General features: G+C 39.0%; 1 pseudogene; it reads right to left on the bottom strand.

The window, feature by feature from the left end:
- Window positions 1-1,634: 1,634 nt before the first annotated feature.
- On the bottom strand, window positions 1,635-1,735 carry LOC118659389 (annotated as a pseudogene).
- Between the last annotated feature and the right edge of the window lie 5,823 nt (window positions 1,736-7,558).

Raw genomic sequence — 7,558 nt, 5'->3', positions numbered from 1 at the left:
TTCAGCAGTCTTCCTTTAGTGAGAGATCCAAGAGGGGTTAGGAATGGGAAAGAGAATGGTGTCTGAGGGCCATATGCAAAACTCTCAGAGGAATTTTTCTTGGGAGCTCAGATATTCTAGATCGATAACATCGAGCCTGTGCACGCAAGAACAAAGTGTCAGAGGGAAAGGTGCGTTACGTGCACTGTCAGTTTCTGGAGTGAAGTACAGACTAACATTTGGAGTTCAATCTGCCCGTGCTGATCGCTACTTTACTTCCTCACTGCCTGTTCTGGATCAATTACAGGTCTGATGAGCTTTGTATGAATTTCATACAGCAGAGTTAAATTAAAGGGTGGTTGCTTTTGCAAGTTGGGGAAGGGAGGAGATGAGAAATTCTCCATTTTCTAAATTCTCATCTTCAGTAGAGTGCACAGAGTCATGCTACACTCAAGGCTGCCAAGGGCAGAAGGTTTGTTTCATGGAAAGCGTGGTGCCCTCTCCAGTGCCTAATAGAGGTGCCAGTAACTACTTGGTAAAACACATTTAATTGAGTTGCTCCGCAAGTCTATTTATTTCCAGATAACAGATCTATTTGTTTCTTATAATTTGATAGTTTTTTCTTTATGGTTGATGATTTCCAACTTAAAACATTTTTTTCAAATGACAACGTATCAGTTTGCTTTGGTAAGATATGATTCTTGTACTCTATTTGTACTTTTTCTAAACAGAAGAAAAAGCAGCAAAGTACAATCAAAGCACACCTTGAATGTGGCCTTGAGGTAGTTTTGAAACACTTTTGAAATAATTATACAATTTAAGATAAATATAAACAAAAGTGTATACTATAGGTATATTTTACAAGCAAGGCTAAATTATTTTCCAATAGATTAATAACATGACATAATGGTTGTTTAGTGTCTGGCTCACGGTAGGAATTGAAACAGATGATAAGTGATGAATTGGTGTTCTCATGGACTCCTACACTTGGGCCTTCATGGAGAGGTCATCCACATTTACAAGAACTGGTATGTTTCTGGAGCTCTATAATTCAAGTGTAGTAATGATGAGAAATTCTCCCTTTCTTAAATGAAATACTCATTCACCAGATAGCAAGCTTGGGTGGCTGTCATTAGGCTACCTTTGAAAAATGCAGGGAGCTGCGTTTAGGTAACCTGATATAGTTCTCTTTATTTTTATTTTTCAATTTATACAGTTTACTTTCAAAATTATTTTGTATTGGGTTTAGGTGTATAGCATAGTGCTTAGACAATCATATACTTTACAAAGTGTTCTCCCCGCTCCCCCCACCCAATATTTTCAGTACCCACCATACATAGTTATCACAATATTATTTACTATATTCCCTATTCTGTACTTTACATCCTCATAACTATTTTGTAACTACCAATTTGCACGTCTTTTTAAAATATATTTTTATTGATTTCAGAGAGGAAGGGAAATGGAGAGAGAGATAGAAATATCAATGATGAGAGAGAATCATTGATCAACTGCCTCCTGCACGCCCCACAGTGGGGATGGAGCCCACAACCCAGGCACATGCCCTGACCGGGAATTAAACCGTGACCTCCAGGTTCATAGGTCAATGCTCAACCACTGAGCCACACCAGTCAGGCCAATTTGCACTTCTTAATAAAAATATGGAATGCTTCAAGAATTTTGCATGTCATCCTTGTGCAGGGGCCATGCTAATCTCTGTATTGTTCCAATTTTAGTCTATGTGCTGCCGAAGCATTCACACGTTCTCTATTTTTATAGGCGAGGAAAGTGTGATTCAGAGAGTCATTTAAGGAACATAATGTGAAAAGCATGGTAGGAGAGGTGGACTGAGGCCAAGTGAAAATATGTGCCATGCAGGGAAGGCGTGAATGATTTCAAATAGGTGGATGACGTGGTCAGACTTTACACTGTGGTGGTGTAGGATGGACGCTACCCTCCAGCCTTATGCATGAGCAGTTTCCTGGTGTGTGTGCTCCCATATCTCCTTGCCTCTGTAAATGTCCTCCCCTTGAGTAGGAGTAGCCCCTTTCTTTGTCCACCAGGCTCATCCTCCCTTCAAATACCACCACAGCATGGCCTCCTGGTTGAAGACTCCCAGGAAGTCAGTCACCATTCCTTCTGTGCTCTCCCAGTTGCCACCTGGGACATGATACAAAGGTTGTTGATGTATCTGATTTTTCTATCAGACTGGGAGTTCTTTAAAAACAGGGACTGGGTCTTAGCTATATTTTTAATTGAGAGTGCCTAACATGGAGCCTATATACTAGGTACTTAAAAAGTGCTTGTCACCACCTACAGGCAGTATTATACAAAGGATAAAATTTTACCTTCCCACCTCCTCTCTCTGTCTCTCCCACACGTGGTATTGGCTCCTGACTCTGTCCTCAATTGCCTTTGGGATGCCCAGAGCCCTTCATTTAATCATCCCACCAAAGCCTGTCCTCAAACCTCTCCAGGCCTAGAACTGTCCCTTTCCTCTGACATGCTCATTGCCTTCTATATACTAAAGCTGCTCACTGACAAAACTAATTCATGTTAGATGGTAAATGACAGTTTTCCTTTTGAGAGATACTTCCTAAAGTCCAAGGAAAGAATGATTGAATTTCAGGCACAGAGGCTGCCCAGCAGAGGCAGGAAAGGGAGGTATTTCTCTGTAATGGTGTTCAGTCGCTGATCCCTAAAATCACATTCTGTAGGCAGCTGTCGACACCATCTACATGTGAACATATGAGAGCTGGAAAAAAAATGTTCAATTCACAAAAGCATCGTTATTTTAGCACTCCTCCAGCATGTATATATTTTAATGTAAATGTGGTGTTTTCTTTCTTTTTAAAAAAATGTTATTTAATTTACTGGGGTGAGATTGGTTAATAAAATTATATAGGTTTCAGGTGTACAATTCTATAATACATCATCTGTATATTGTATTGTGTGTTCACCACCCCAAGTCAAGTCTCCTTCCATCACCATGTATCCCCCTTTACCCTTGTCTAACCTCCCCCATCTCCCCTATCCCCTCTGTCATCACCATCCTCTTTTCTGTGTCTAGGAGTTTTCGTTTTCTTTGCTTAATCCCTTTAACTTTTCCACCCAGCCCCTCAACCCTCCTTCCCTCTGACAGCTCTCAATCTGCACTCTGTATCTATGAGTCTGTTCCTATTTTGTTTGTTCATTTATTTTGCTGTTTAGATTCCACATATACATGAAATCATATAAAACTTGTCTTTCTCCTACTGGCTTATTTCACTTAGTGTAAGAGTCTCCAGGTCTATCCATGTGTTGCAAAAGGTAAGATTTCCTGCTTTTTTTATGCCTGAGTAGTATTACTTTGTGTAAATGTACCACAGCTATTTTACCCACTCATCTACTGGGCTGCTGAACGGGGCTGCTTCCAAATCTTGGCTATTAAAAATAACGCCACAATGAACAGAGGGTGTGTATATTCTTTCAAATTAATGTTTTGGGTTTCTTCAGATGTATTCCCAAAAGTGGAATCACTGGGCCATGAGGCAGTTCTATTTTTAACTTTTTGAGTTAATTCCATACTGCTTTCCACAGTGGCTGCACCAATCTATATTCCCACCAACAGTGCACAAGGGCCCCCTTTTTTTGCACATCCTCACCAACACTTCTTGTTTGTTGATTTGTTGAAGATAGTCATTCTGACAGGTGTGAGGTGATACCTCATTGTGGTTTTAATTTGCATTTCTTTGATGATTAGTGATGTTGAGCAACTTTTTATATGTCTATTGGCCTCTTTAGAGAAGTGTCTATTCAGGTTCTTTGCCCATTTTTTAATTAAATTGTTTATTTGGTGTTGAATTTTATAAGTTCTTTATAAATTTTGGGTATTAACCCCTTATCAGATGTACGATTGGTGAATATGTTCTTATATTCAGTGGGTTGTCTTTTGTTTTTGTTTATGATTTCCTTTGCTGTGCAAAAACTTTTTAGTTTGATGTAGTCCCATTTATTTATTTTTTCTTTTGTTTCCCTTGCCTGAGGCAACAATAGTGAGGTGAAGAGCAAGGGAGGGAGAGGCAGGGGTGGGTGGAGGTGGACAAAGGGTAGGGAAGGAAGACTCCTGAAATAATGTCAAAATTAAATTTTTTAATTAAAAAAAAAAAAGAAAAATATTGCTATGAGAAATGCCTGAGATTTTACTGCCTGCTTTCGGCTAGGATTTTTATGGTTTTGGGTCTAACATTTAAGTCTTTAATAGAAGCAATTATAGCCTGTTTTGTTTGTGTGTGTGTGTGTGTGTGTGTGTGTGTGTGTGTGCGCGCGCGTGCTGAAAGAATATTATCCACTCACAAAGAAAAGATTAATAGCACGCATCAACATGGAGGAATCTCAAAAACATAATGAACAAAAACAAGTCACAGAAGAGCATATCCAGTATGATTCTATGTATTTCAAGCTCACCACAATCAAAATAAAACCATGTAGAGCTTATGGATGTATTCGTAGGTAGCTAATCCATATAGGAAAGCAAAGAAATTTTTAGCACAAAATTCAGGGAATTAATTACACCCATGAAAAAGGTAGGGGCAGAAGGGAGGCTTGGCTTCTAGAATAAAGTAATATTCTTTTTTTTTCTTTTTTTTTTTTTTTTTTACCTAGACAGTGGGCATTCATTATAATATTCATCTTTTTAAAAATGTATGGCACATTTCATAATAACCAAAGAAAATCAAGCACTCTAAAAAACTGCACAAAGAAACTAATAACCCACCACCCAAGGTTAACTATTAATATCCATCAAGATATCTTTCTTTTTACACACACACACACACGCACACACAAATTCATATACCATAAATACTATTGTAGCCTGCTTTTTTTTCAGCAATGCACCGTATGTATTGTTGTGAAATGAATTCCATGACATATAATTGAGTGTTCAAAAACATCGTGAGCTTACTAAGAGCTCACACAAGAAGGAATGTTCTCACCCAATATGATTAAATGTATTTCCCTCAGACCTCCAGAATTCACAAGACAAGAAAATTTTAGATGTTCCAAACAAATTCCTATAGAATGCCACACAAAACTGACCTTTCCTAAAAAAGTAAACTGAGCTGTACAGCATTTCTTGAATCCATAGTCAAAACCAGGCTTGTTACCCTTGTAAGCTAAATACTTTTTTACTGTAAAACAAATGTGCCAAAAATGATATTCATCCTTTCCAACACAGAAAAAAATAACCATATTATATCACAGCCTATAAAATATTGAAAATGGAGGGGTAATTTTTTTTCTCTTCTGACATTCATGCCATATGTAAGACATAGACATGTGGCATTCTGGTTCTTTCCTGTTAATAACAAAATTATTTTCATTGAAGATCCCAAATTATGTCTCAATCATAGCGACATTTATGAATCCTAATTGCCTGTTACTAACTACATTACTAAACTATTGTTTTAAACTGACATGTCTTCTGGGCCAAATTATTCCCATGTACATACTACTTGCTAGCCAGAGCCTCTGTAAATATTTCCTATGAACTTGAATTTTTCAATACGGCAAGCCACAACTGGTAACCATACACTTCACACTCATGGCTTTCTATAAATGTTTTAGTTTGAAATAATAAATGCTTTTAAAAATACCTCCACTTTGATAGGAAAACCCTAGTCACCTCACAGCTCATTCCCACTTTTTAGTAATTTTTCTCTCATCAAGTTGACTCAAATTGAAAACATATCACCAAGAACTGAGAGCCACAGAACAGCCTGACAGAGGTTCCAGAACTGGGGGTGAGGGGCCAATGAGCAGGACCTGAGAACTTGTGGAGAAAGGGATTTTTCTTATCAAAACATCATCGCGAGTTTGGAAATGTGCTCACAAAAATAATTTTGGCTGAAGCAATTCCATGCGTTTCCCACCCTCCCCCAACCATGCTTTTATCAGACTGAGAGATTGTAAGACTCCACACCTACAATTCAAGTTTCTCATTTCCTCCAAAGTAAACGAAATTGAATTTCTGTAGCTGCGGCTGTTTAAAAGGATTTTCCCTTTTTAAGTAAATGCCATGCGCACAGATACTCCCGATTCATAAAGCTTGTCATTCACAAAGCAGGAGACGTGCAGAACAACAGTAACATGGAGGCTTTATGAGATTTGCAGTAAACACTATGGTCAGGGTGAGTAAAAACATCCCACTGAAACCAAGGAAATGCTATTGAGGAATTAGAAGTGGAACAAATTCACTGGGCTTGGTGAGGATTGTAACATTTAGATGATCTTCTTAGCTCTGTGTTGTTGTTTGCATGAGTTGTTGGTTTTTTCCCCCAAAGAACACATAATCTGGAAAAATGCAAGAGAGTTCATCGACTCTATTTTTTAAAATTGTCCTGCTTAGATATGAATGGTACAAGCCTATGTGTTTGCTGTGCCTTAAATACTTCTCTTCCCCTTCGTGGTTTCACAGGATCCGTACCACAATGAGCAGAACATTCACGATGAATCTGCAGACAAAAGGAAAGATCACATGTCAGTTGGGACAGATGTACAAAGAGAAGGGACAGATTTGAATTGTGTCAGCCTGGAAGCCTTGGGCCTCAGGGGTTAGTGTAGTTACGTGAAGCACCAGCTTGAGAAGGATCATAGCAGGTTGTTCTGCTTCCCTGGCCTAGGAAAACATCTGTGTTACCAGGTTTGCTTGTTTTTTTACCCCCGAGTTGTTTTGCCCATTAAATTTCCTTTGCATTTTTATCTGTGGAAATAATGAATGCCATCCTCTTCCAACAAAATAATGAATTTCTCTTCAGAAACATTTTAAAGTACACGTTGAAGAACATACTGCTTCTGGTAGAAGACACTAAAGCAGGGATACATGGTGATGGGGGAGACTTGACTTTGGGTGGTAAACACACAATACAATATACAGATGATGTATTGTAGAATTATGTACTTGAAACCTATATAATTTTATTAACCAATGTCACCCCAGTAAATTCAATATTATTTTTTAAAGCAGTATCTAAACAGGTTGACATTCCAACAGATTCTTGTTAGATATTTACATATATACATACTAGAGGACCGATGCATGAAATTCATGCAAGAGTAGGCCTTCCTGCCCTAACTGGTTTGGCTCAGTGGATAGAGCATCAGCCTGTGGACTGGAAGGTCCCAGGTTCGATTCCGGTCAAGGGCATGTACCTTGGATGCAGGCACATCCCCAGTAGGAGGTGTGCAGGAGTCAGCTGATTGATGTTTCTCTCTCATTGATGTTTCTAACTCTCTATCGCTCTCCCTTCCTCTCTGTAAAAAATCGATAAAATGTATTTTTTTAAAAAAAGAGTAGGCCTTCCTTCCCCTGGCTGCCAGCACTGGGTTCCCTCTGGCACCTGGGACCCTGACTGGCCTCCCTCTGGCCACCTGCAGGCACCTGGGACCCAGGCTGGCTTCCCTCTGGCCCCAGCTTTGTCAGGAAGAACATCCGGAATGACATCCAGAAGGACGTCCAGTCTAATTAGCATATTACCCTTTTATTATTATAGATGTATGTGTGAGCATGTTTGTTTATATATGTACTAGAGGCCCAGTG

Source organism: Myotis myotis, unplaced genomic scaffold (assembly GCF_014108235.1).
Source record: "Myotis myotis isolate mMyoMyo1 unplaced genomic scaffold, mMyoMyo1.p scaffold_m19_p_6, whole genome shotgun sequence".
In the NCBI taxonomy this organism is placed as follows: Eukaryota; Metazoa; Chordata; class Mammalia; order Chiroptera; family Vespertilionidae; genus Myotis; species Myotis myotis.
Note: the sequence above shows the minus strand (reverse complement) of the source record. Positions and strands in the feature narration are given on the sequence as shown.